The sequence below is a fragment of the Equus caballus genome, chromosome 6, assembly GCF_041296265.1.
Source record: "Equus caballus isolate H_3958 breed thoroughbred chromosome 6, TB-T2T, whole genome shotgun sequence".
Classification (NCBI taxonomy): domain Eukaryota; kingdom Metazoa; phylum Chordata; class Mammalia; order Perissodactyla; family Equidae; genus Equus; species Equus caballus.
The window spans coordinates 78,130,965-78,142,984 of NC_091689.1; the positions used below are offsets into that span (position 1 = coordinate 78,130,965).

Sequence of the window (12,020 nt, forward strand, 5' to 3'; positions counted from 1 at the left end):
AGATGAGATGATATGTAGTTAGCTCCGTAAAAGAGGAAGCCCCACCCCCCTCTCCTGAGCAGTCTGAGGTCACGACCTCCAGCTGGCCCAGGCTGCGGCCCCCACCCAAGCCCGGTGAGGGAAGTGCTGTCTCTTGACGGGACAAATATGACCCAGCAGACGGGCAAGTGGCCAAGAGGAGCTCCCTACTGGCTTTTTCTTCTCTTAGCACAAGTGACACAGTGGCGTGCCCACTGACCTCTCTTCCTTCTTTCCAAGAAGGAAATCTTCCTGGCATAAAAATGTAAGTACACATTCCTCCTCATGAGACACAATCACAAGGTAAAGAACTTGCATCAGGCTTGTGAGCTGGCTCCTGGCCCCTGGGCGTCAACGATACCTCACCTATTCTTAAGACATCCACTGAGAGAACTTATTCAGGCAAAACATTTTGGAGCTTTTTCCGTTTAAAAAAATAATAATCTCCTTCTCTAGTTTTCTTTAACAAACCAAGTACATGACAGGCAAGGCCTGCAGATTTTTCTTTCTTTCTTTTTTTTTTTTTTTTTGCCTACTTCCTCCTAAAATTTAAGTCTGTGGTTAATCAAGCTCTGTGAAAGACAGTTTCTCCTTCAGACTGTGGGCTCGCAGAGCTCTCTGACTAATACCCCACATTTTCTTGGGGTTTTTTTCTGAAGAGTGTACGCAATGAGAACAAAATTTTACGTAAGTGAGGTACAAGGAAATTTCTCAGGGTCTCCATTCTGTGACTTCACCAAATGTCAAGGACTTCTGAGCCAGCTGTCACCAGACACACGCCTGAAAACAAAGCAGTGGCACATACAGTGACAGATTTCCTGCTGTCGACTTAGCGCCAGCCTTTCTTCCTCTCAGGTAATAAGTCAAAACAGCCTGCTTGACTTTGCCACAATATTTTTATTTCCGTTGATGTCACCATTCTCTGTGTGGCACCACTGCAGGCATGGAAGTGGCGCCAGGCCAGGAGGTGGTGAGGTGCCGGTCTGGGGGTGGGCAGAAAGCAGGGGCAGAGACGTGAGCTGAATCTGAACTTGCTACTTCCTAGCTGACTGGCCTGGGGCAAAACCCAACCCTCTAGGAAGTTCTTTCTCTCATTTCCTATTCCTCGGGGAGACGGCAATACCCATGCTCCAGGGTGGTTTAAAAGGTAACAACACACGGACACATGATGTCTGGATGTAAAGTAGACTCCCAATAAATCGTGGCAATAATTATTATTGCTGACTCTGTGGATTCTGTAAAAAGAGTTAACACACTTACAGGGCCCGGAAGAGTATACTCAGTAAGCATCTGTTATCATTTATTATTGTGATCTACGGAAATTCAGACATCTTGTCCGTTTGGGATCTTCTGGCCTCACTGAGATGATGCCACTTATTTGGCTAATATACCTGATTTAGAAAAAGCAGAAGGTTTGGTATTTTCAGGAAACCTTTCACACAAGTTAGCAGCTTAAATGTGGCCTATGAAAGGGAAGTGAAATGATAAGTTCTGCATCTTAGAAAGAGCGACGAAGACTGCTAGTCAGAAAATGGGGTGGAGGAAGAGAAGAACATCTGTGGGGAGAAAAATCAGGAAGCCCCAGCAGGATTTCAGATTTGAACTAACGTGAAGGCTGCAGGAGAGACGGATCAGAGAGCAGTTTACAGGTTGGCTCGACTCGACTCCCGCTGGACGAAGGCAAGGAAGGAATCGCAGATGACTTGGGATTTCCCCCCTGGAGCAACTAGCTGAGTATTGATTTCACTTCACTTGTGGAGAGGAGGAATGGGCTTGGGGGATAAGATAATTAGTTTAGAATTTAGTATTTTAAATTGGATCCTTGCATAGTCACAAAGCTTATTCAACCAGCAACAAAGAGACATGGCTTTATTCTTAGCTACTTTTGTCATGTATTTTCAAACTACTCCATGATTTAAATAGCAAGCATCACCAAGAATAAAGGCACATACAGAAAATAAGCACAATCAGAGTTTTCTGTTCTGATGCCAATACATGAGGTGACTGAGTCCACAGGTATGCAACATTTAGGAATCGTGACTAAAAAAATAGAATATTGACATATGATTCAAAGATTTACAATCAGAGGTTAATTAAACTGGTAAACACTAGAGTGGGAGAAGTGAAAGTAATTTATAGTCTCCATCTTTGTTTATTTAAATGTATCTCAGAGATTCAAGAAAAAAAAATGTTAAGGAGAGGAACATCCTAAAGGAGCAAGAAAGGAAGGCAACAAGAAAGCATCCAGTAATATTAATTTTGTAAATGATGATTTGGAAAAATATTTAAAAGGCTGCTATCTTACAGTAGAATGGCATAGCAATACATAATTGATTTATAAAATAAATGATGCTATTTGAGTCAATTGTTATATTTACAAAGCAAATATCCACCTGAAAAGAATCTGACCAGAAGCCACTTTTCACAGTGCTATTTTTCATATTTTCAGTAAGATTTTAAAAATCCCTTTTCAGTAACAGAAGGGATACCCTAACATAGGCTATAACTGTATTTCCAACATTGACTTATAATCAAGAAGCTTCTGACCATGTCTTACTCAACCTCATATCCCAGTGCCAAGCACAGTGCGTGGCCTGTGGAGGTTCACATGAGAGTTCATCTAACAAAGGAAGAAAGAAAGAGCAGCATGCATCAAAAATATTAATAAGTGGGCCAGCCCGGTGGCACAGCGGTTAAGACTGAACGTTCCACTTTGGCCCGGGGTTCACCAGTTCAGATCCCGGGTGCGGACATGGCACTGCTTGGCAAGCCATGCTGTGGTAGGCGTCCCATGTATAAAGTAGAGGAAGATGGGCATGGATGTTGGCTCAGGGCCAGTCTTCCTCAGCAAAAAGAGGACGATGGGCAGTAGTTAGCTCAGGGCTAATCTTCCTCAAAAAAAAAAAAATATTAAGAAGCAATTTCTGGGGTCGGCCTATGGCCGACTGGTTAGGTTCACATGCTCCTCTTCGGCAGCCCAGAGTTTCAGCGGTTCAGATCCTGGGCCCGGACATGGCACCGCTCATCAGGCCATGCCGAGGCGGCATCCCACACAGCACAATCAGAAGGACCCACAACTAGAATATACAACTATGCACCGGGGGGCTTTGGAGAGAAGAAGAAGGGGAAAAAAAAAAAAAAAGATTGGCAACAGATGTTAGCTTAGGTGCCAATCTTCAAAAAAAAAGAAAAAGAAATAAAAAGAAAAAGAGGAAGCAATTTCTACCTCCCCAGACAAAGCAACTTCATGTTCAGGAATTTAGCAGTTAATATGGTTTAAAATATTGGAAGTTTTTCTTTATAACTGTAGTATGACCAAGTCTAGGATAGCTTTGAAAATAAGGAAAATCATTGCATCCATAATTCCACCAGACAAATAGATGAAGGGTTAGCAGTTTGGTTTAGCAAAGAATAATGTTACCATTATTAGGATTAATTTATAAAGCCACTTACAAGCATGCGTTTTTTGAAATAGCCAGATTTTAAAAATTGACAGTGCTGTGGATACCACCCTCCCATACAAGTCGAAAAGAAAAATAAAAGGCATTTTACAGAGAAATTTTTAAAATGCAGATCATGAATATAAAAAGTGAAGGACGATTCTTTGCCAGCCTCTCTGACTGGGAGAGAGATGATGCTCCCAGCCTTTTTCACGTCTAGGATGGTGTTGCTTTATCTGCATAGTTTATGCTAACATGGACTGAAGGGAGGAAATTTTGTAACTAATAGATAGCTAAGCCAACTGACCAGAAACTTAAAATATCTCAAATGGAGTATCTGAGAGCTACTGGTCTGCAGTTTGACACAGCTGTGCTCTTATAGATGTGGTAACCAGGTGAGCTTTAGAGAACTGGACAATGGAATATTATTCAGCCTTAAAAAAGGAAATTCTGTCACATACTACAACATTGAGGACATTGTGTTAAGTGAAATAAGCCAGTAACAAAAAGACAAACCCTAAATGATTCCACTTCTACTAGGTACTAAGGAAGTCAAATTCGTAGAAACAGAAAGTAGGATGGAGGTTGCCAGGGGCTGGGAGAGCGATCACAGAGGCTACGTGTAATGGATGTAGAGTTTCAGATCTGCAAGATGGAAAAGGGCTGGAGATGTACTTCACAACAACGTGAATACACAACACTACTGAACTATACACTTAAAAATGGTTCAGATGGTAATAAAAAAAAGAGAGAGAGAGAACTGGAATCAAAAAACTAAGCCAGTGGTTTGGAGTCTTCTAATAAAATTTAGTATTATTTATAGGTGAAGGACATTGCTAAATAATTCAAGGCCAAATTCTCCTAGGCTATTAAATTATTCTTTGTGAAAAAGGCTTATAAGCTTCTTTTTTGTGTGTGTGAGGAAGATTAGCCCTGAGCTAACATCTGTTGCCAGTCTTTCCCTTTTTACTTGAGGAAGATTGTCGCTGAGCTAACATCTGTGGCAATCTTCCCCTAATTTGTATGTGGGACGCTGACACAGCATGGCTTGATGAGCAGTGTGTAGGTCCACACACGGGATCCCAGCCTACAAACCCTGGGCTACTGCAGCGGAGCGTGCGAACTTAACCACGACACCACCAGGCTGGCCCCACCCTTTCTTTTTCCCCCTGAAATTGATGAACTGTGGATCTGGGACTATGGGACCAAGACTCAGGAGGCCTGGTTAGCCTGGCCATGTGATTTCAGTGGCTGCTTGACCTCCCTGAAACTCAACTAGGCCTGAGGATGATCTCTGTTGCCTCCTGCCACTGTTAGAGCCTGTTCCTGCAGGGATAGGGGCCCACCGGTCCATAGGGCTGTGCCCATCAGACAGGGTACTTGTCAGTGTTTACATTTTATTCACTGTAGTCATTTGAAGTATATTTTTGTATTACTAAATTAGCAATACAATTTAGTAGTTATTTTATATTCCTAAAGCATGGATGTATATATACTAATTCCTGGAGTAAACTGAGCATTTACTAAGTGCCAAGCACTCGGCTTAGCACTTTGCATATTCAATTTCCACAACCGGAATTGGGCCAGGGAGGTTGAGTAACTTTCCCAAAGCCACACAGCTTGTGGGGTTAAGGACTTAGAACTCTGAACTCAACTTTTCTGCCTGCAAAGCCCATGCTCTGAACCACTAAGGTAGACTAGGACAGAACAGAGAGCTTGCATAAAACATAAGAATTCCAAGAAAGTTTGTAAAAGAATGTAAGAAATCCTGACAGAATGAGGTCTTTTATAAATTTACCTCTCTCATTTCATCCGTCCTTGTGAAACCACCAACCTGGCTCTTCTCAACCCATTACCTTCCAAACCCCAACAACTCTAGCCTGGGTGCTCGACAACACAAAAGTTCGTATGTGCTGAATTGGACTCACGAGAAGTTTTAATCTGTGTCTCAAAATTCTTAACATACTAGCAGAGAAGACTTTGTGCTCCAAGGGGAACAAATTATTCAGATGTGCTTGAAAGTGCTACATGCAAGTACTTTGAAGAATAATTATCAAAAATATTTAACATGTGTGATTGTTCCAAGTCAAACAAGCAAGACAACACACAGTGTTTTGTGATTTGCCAAATTTCGTCCTTTTTTTAAGGTAGCCAGGCACGGATTTGAACACAAACACACACCAGCTGGCTGAAATAAGTGCATTTATAAGTAAATATTTAACGGACTGATTTCTGGCCCGCTGGAAGCACTCCATTCCAAAAAGATAAGAAAAATAACAGTATTCTTTGAAAAAAATGTGGATAAAACAGTAATGGTTTATATAAAGATAAGTTTATCTGTAGCTGGAACTATTAAAGAGTTGTCACTATGAAAGAAACATTATTTTTGCCCTTATATTCAGAATATTTTTCACTGTCAAAATATTTGGCTTTTATGGTTTGGTTCTAAATAGATCATATTTGAAAAGTAAATTATAAATTTGTAATGGCATATTAACATACATTAATAGAGACCAAAAGGCAACATCCTAATCCTGACTAAGTACAGTTTTTGCCTACGCTGCCCCTGTACCCATGTGGCTGAAACAGACTAGAGAAAATCACACATCCATGCTCAGCACTCCCGATTCAGGCAAGAGTCCAGCCATGGGTGGGCCTCCATACCGCTCAGTAATTCCAGCCCCTCTCATGTCCTAGATGACTATTTCATACCTTCCTCTCCATCCTCTAATACTACCTTACCCAGGTTCACGCTCAGCTGGTGCCCTTGGCCTTGCTGCCTATTTCGCTGAGAAAATGGCAGTCAGGAAAAACCCCACAAGCTGGTTCCTTCCCACCCACCCATACACCGGCGTCATGCACCTGTCCTCCATGTTCGTTATCACTTCTCTGGCTGAACTGTCCGTGCTCCTATCCCAGGCCAACCCCTCCACTTGGGCACTAGATCTCACCCCTTTCACCAACTCAAGGACGTTGCCCCAGCAATTCTCCTCTAGCCCTCCTGCATCCTCTGCTTGCCCTGTTTACTGGATCGTTCCCGTAAGCATACCAACACGCTATTATTGTCCCCATCTTAAAAGAAAATGAAACTCTCTTAACGCCGCTTCCCCCTCCAGCTGACTTCTCGTTCTCTGCTTCCCTTTATAGTAAAACTCCTCGAGGGTGGTGCTGTCTCCAATTCTCCTCCCATTGGCTCTTAACCATTCTAATCAGGCTTTGTCCCCAGCACTCTATCAAGGTCACCAATGCCCTGCATGATGCTACAGCCAGTGGTCAAACATCCCACTTGACTTACCAACAGTGTCTCACACAGACACTTTTGGTTCTTTCCCCTCTTGGCTTCCAGAACCTCACACTCTCCTAGTTTTCTTCCTGTTTCACTGACTCTTCCTTCTCAGTGTCCTTTATGAGTTCCTCCTCATCTTTCTGACCTCCTATACCTGGGGTGCCTCAGAGCTCATTCTTCCACTTCTTTTCTTTTCTAGCTTCATTTTCTCCATTGGTGACAGCATCCAAACCAAACTGATAACTCCTGATTTGTGTATCTAAATCCTCATTCAACATCTCAGTTTAGATGTGTATAAGGAATCTCAAACGTAACAAGCCCCAAACCAAACACTTGACCTCCAGCCTCCAAACCTGTTTCTCCCAATTTTCTCCGTCTCAGTAAATGGCAACTTCACCCTTTCTGTTTTTCAGGCCAAAGAACATGGAGCTAGCCTTGTCTCCCCTCCTTTTCTCACACCCCATCTTCTCTCCACAGGCAAATCCCATTACCTCTATCTTCAAAATATACCCCGAATCTGACCAGCTCTCATGCCTCAGCTCTTATCACTCTGCTTCAAGCCTCACCTCCTGCATTATTCAATAACATCCTCATTGGTCTCCCTACTTCCACTCTTGCCTCATGCAGTCTACAGCAAGATGGTGTGAATTTTCTGCTCAAACCCCTTACGGCGGCTCCCAGAGTAAAAGCCCAGGTCCTTTCAGTGGTCCGTGGTCTGCCCTCCACAATCTCCACGAGCCACCTTCTTTCTTCTCTGACTCCACCTCCTGTCTCCCTCCCCTGTTCACCCCCGTCTAATCATACTCGCCTCTTTGTCGTTGTTCTCTCTGCTTGGGGCTCCCCTCCCCCAGATTGCCACATGGCTTGCTCCAATCCCTCCCTCCCAACTTTGCTCAAATGTCATCTTCTCAGAGAGGACTTCTCCAGACCACTGTTGGTCCCTTCTAGGTTCTCGCTGGGTCTCTGTAACAAAAGACCGATTAAGAAGAGAAAAGCATACAAATTAACCTTCGTAAGGAAATGAAGACCCGAAGGAAGGTGAGGGTAAGCATTTTCACCCTGGGTTTGATGAAGACTGATAGCACACAGCTAAGGGTGGTAAACTGGGGGAACTGAGCGAGGCCTGTGTGCTCCTCTCAGAGTTTCTTTGTCTTCAGAGATAAGGATGCTCCCTTCTTCCAGATAGAGGCAGGGCACCTCTCACAAGAGCGGCTTCTGACCTGCGTCAGGGGAAGTCAGAGTCCTTGCAGCACCTGCTGTTTATCAAATTCCTTCAGCTTAAAATATTCAATATGCCAAGGTGCCATATCCTGGGGTAGCATGTCTTGAACGCTGTCACCACCCTATTTAAAATTCCAACCCACAGCCCCTAGCTCCTCCCCATCCAGCAATCATGTTCCTCTTCTCTTTTGTCTACCATGTTATTTTACTTACTTTTTAGTTGTCTGCCTTCCCCAACCCAAATGGCAACTTCATAAGGGCAAATATTTTTTTTGTAATGAGTTATTCACAACTGTCTCTCTAGCATCTAGAACAGTGCCTGCCACAATTATTTATTGAATGAATGAAAGAAAGACGGACTAGATGGGCCGTGGTTACTGATATAGATATATTTTACTATACACTACTCTGTACTTGGTACTCTGGGTCTATTTTCTCATTTAACCTTTGCATCTATGTAGTGCTCATTATCACTATTTTACAGATGAGAGAACTGAGTCACAGACGAGTCAAGTCACTATGATGGTCGTGCAACCATAAGTGACAGAATCAGGTTTCAAACCCAAGTGTGCTTGGCCCCGAAGCCGGAGATCTGACAGTCCACTTTGTTCACAGCACCCTAGCTCTGGCTTCAATCCATGCCATCAATGGACATGCAGTCACTCTATCACAAATCAATATCAAGGTTTCCGACTGGTCCCCAGAGAGATACCAGGCCCGGATCAGTTATTGTACCACACCATGGGGACAGATTTGCCTACTTCCTTTTATAGGCTGTTGTGAGTCATGAGTTTTCTATACCACGTGAAACATCTGAATGTTTGGAACACTCTAGATGATCAGTTTACCAAAGACTTTCTGTTTCATATCTGTTTTAAGTGGGGTTTCTATTCTTTCCAGACAACTGCCTTAAATAAAAAGGGAAGTGGACTCTCTAAGAAGGAAGAGAATAACATATTTCAGAGAGATATAGAATATTTCTGTGCATAGAATATTTCTGGTAGAATAGACAAGAAGACGATGACAGTATTGCTTCTAGAAGGAAAAACAAGGGATTAGGGAACAAACACGAGAAAGGAACTGACTTCTCACTCATACCGCTTGCGCCTTTTGAAGTTTTGTGCCCTGTGCATTAAATCCCTTCTAAAAATAAGCAAAATAACTTGAGAATGACAATAATGGCAGTGCGCCCTGTCTGGCCTCCCACTGAGAGGGCAGCGAAGATGACACATTGCAGCCAGAAGGTTCCACGACACTGCCTGCTCCATCAAAGTGACAGTCATTCGAGCTCCCTCACGGCCTCAGTTTCACCATCTGCAAAATGAAGATAATAATTAGAGCTTGCCTCACTTCATGAACGGGGGTCCGCTGAGAGAGAGCACAGTCTAAGTGTAAAGCATGATACATGCCTAACTTGTCATTATCTTTTAGGAAAAAGCTGAGTTTGGGTGGATAAGAAAGCAAGCCAGCTCATTGAGCTATGAAATGTGAAATGGGGCCAGAATAGCAAGAGTAACCGTCTCCATATATCATCATAAGTTCTTGGAAGTAAGAAAATCAGTAGAAAATCTGTTGCTTGGTCTCAAACAACTTGACTTTAAATTTAACGAATGTAAGCAAGATTATCATTTGCATCATTCCAGCTCCTCTGTTCTCCGGTCTTATGATGATTATGTGAATTTCAGTCTAGATTGTTCTTTTATTCTCACAATGCACAGACGAGCTGGAACCTAGAGAACTGGAAAGATTTGCAACTCATTTATAGAATTGCTAGAATCGCATGATGACAAATTTTCAGTTATGTAATAAAGGACTCTGAATTTTAAAATACTGAAGTTATCCGTTGGGTTATAGAGGCAGCCCCGCCCTGAGACACAATGATGATTGTATTCAAATTCATGGAAAAAACTTGATTTTTGGCTATAGATAAGAGGGTAAAAACAAGGTGTAATGTGTAGAATTAATGTTTAAGCCACACATTAAGTAATCAATGAAGGAAAACAAAACGACAATCTTCAAGAAAAGGCTAGTCTCCCTAAATACCATAGTTTAAGAAAACCTAAAAACTAAGGGCACAGAGCATGCATTTCAGGACTGTTTGGGAACCTGTTACTCTCGTTCGTTGGTTCGTTCATTATACCATTTAATGGAATGGAGACATGCTGTATCCTAAAGTGTTTAAAACACTGCTTGGGGAAAAACTTGATTAAAGCTCTGTTTCCTCATTTTTCCTTTTTCTGATTGGTTCCTCCTTCCCTTCCATCTTGGTGTTTGTAGGGGAGGTGATTCCCTTCCTCCAAATGTCCTCCCAAACTATGAAGACAAAGGTCTACGCTTATCTAACCAGTCAGAAGACCGCGTCTCTTTCCCCTCTCCAGTTACCTGCTGGCACAGCAGGGGAGGGATGGGGAACTGTCCTGGCTCCGCCACTCTGTGTGTTTACCTGCAGCCTGGACCTCAGGGTGTAGTTTTCCGTAGCTGTGAATCTGCCAGTCCTCCACCCCAGGGCGGTGGGAGGAGCAAGCGAAGGGATTTGAAAGCGTTTCATAAACTGTTATGCACACACGAAAGTGCATGATTATTGCTACAAAAAATTAATTAGGAAAGATGAGCAATCCTCTTATCATCTCCCAGGGTCTCTTTCCTCACTTCCTCTTTCTCTCCCCTCACCGTCCTTCCCTCCTTCCCCACTCTAATAGCTTTTTCAGCTGTGAACACACCACACAAGCAGGGTAATAAGAGCCAACGGTCTGAACTGTGAAAACAAAACAAAGGAAGAGTCAATGTAAATGACACCCAAATTACCGAGAAATGTGAAATGAAAACAAGCTCAGAGCCAAATTCCAGGAATATGCTATGTTTCAGATTTGCTGACCCCTTTGTGATTTCATATTTGCCAAAGTCTTCAAGCTTTGGTCATTAGTCTTCCACTTCCTAATGCAAGAAAGTAAATGCTGACTTGTGTCATTTGCTCCAGATGCCACCGGAAATGGCATCTTCTCCCCAGAGGCTGGCTCACAAACGTAGCAGCACCCGGAGGTGAACTTGTCTGCCCCACAGCCCAGCCTGGACTCTCCCACCTGGCCCTCTGATCTACAGCCAAGAAAAGAGTCTGTCTAAGGAAGAGATCTAGAATCAACCGAGAGGTACACTGTTTAATCATCAGTTACTTTAATGAGTAAGTACTTTCTAGTTTTCTCATTTTATTCTAAGTATTAATTTTGCCTTTTTGAGCAGCTTTTCTTTGGGATCCTCACTTCTTGGGCACTTACTGTTGGAAGAAGCACTATCTTAGCCCACCCCACCGCAGCCCCGCTTAACCGAATAGCCCTAAAGAGACAACCGTTATTTTGTAATAACAATTTGTGATTGATAAGCTACTAAATCTCTAAAAATGTACAGTGACAAAAACAGCCAGTTGTGAACTGGAGAAAGGATGTGAAGTACCTATTGTCTGTGCAATCTTGTATGTTGTGGTTGACCACAAAGGCTTGGCATCAACTTTGACTTCCAGCTCTGCTTTTTATAAAATGGATGAGCTTGGGCAGCTGACTCAATATTCAAACTTAATTTTCGAACGCGTAAAATGAAGAAAAATAAAGTACCAATTTCACAGGGTTCTCAAGAGGAATAAATAGATAAGTGATAAAACACTTAACATACTGTTGGAATGGGTACTAAATGACAAATTAGTGTTACTAAATAAGTGAAATACTTCATTTAACTGGAAAACTCCCTTAAGGACTAAATGCCATCCCCCAAATATGCTGAGGTGGCTCAGAATAACAACAATTAACAATTGTAGAGTTGACAGAGCATTTCATTTGATTTCCACAGTTAACCCCAAGGTGGGGAGGGCAGAGCTGTTGGCTTATTTTTGTGACTGAGGAATAAGGGTGAAGCTGAGAATTCTGCTGAGCGTGGCGGTGGGAAGAGAAGCTCATAGGCCCAGACTTAGAGCTGCAGAGAGGAAAGCATGACTTGGGAAAGTTAGAAGTTATTTCGTGTGTTCATTTCTCCAGCATAGATTCTTGTTTTCTCAGCTTCCTCACCTC

The 12,020-nt window shown here is 42.7% G+C and overlaps 1 protein-coding gene across 11 annotated transcripts in view; it reads left to right on the plus strand.

The window, feature by feature from the left end:
* The first annotated feature begins 594 nt into the window (after positions 1–594).
* The window catches only part of PCED1B (PC-esterase domain containing 1B), a 36,140-nt gene continuing 24,714 nt past the window's right edge, over positions 595–12,020 (plus strand). For 2 of the 11 annotated variants that reach the window (XR_011439743.1, XM_070270174.1), the window contains exons 1-2: positions 7,644–7,782; positions 10,943–11,143. The gene's annotated coding sequence lies outside the window, so the exon portion shown is untranslated. Of the gene's footprint in view, positions 874–1,530; positions 1,748–7,157; positions 7,222–7,643; positions 7,789–10,942; positions 11,144–12,020 lie in introns of those variants that run through there. The other 9 variants (XM_070270172.1, XM_005611103.3, XM_023643435.2 and 6 more) reach the window with 9 other exon arrangements.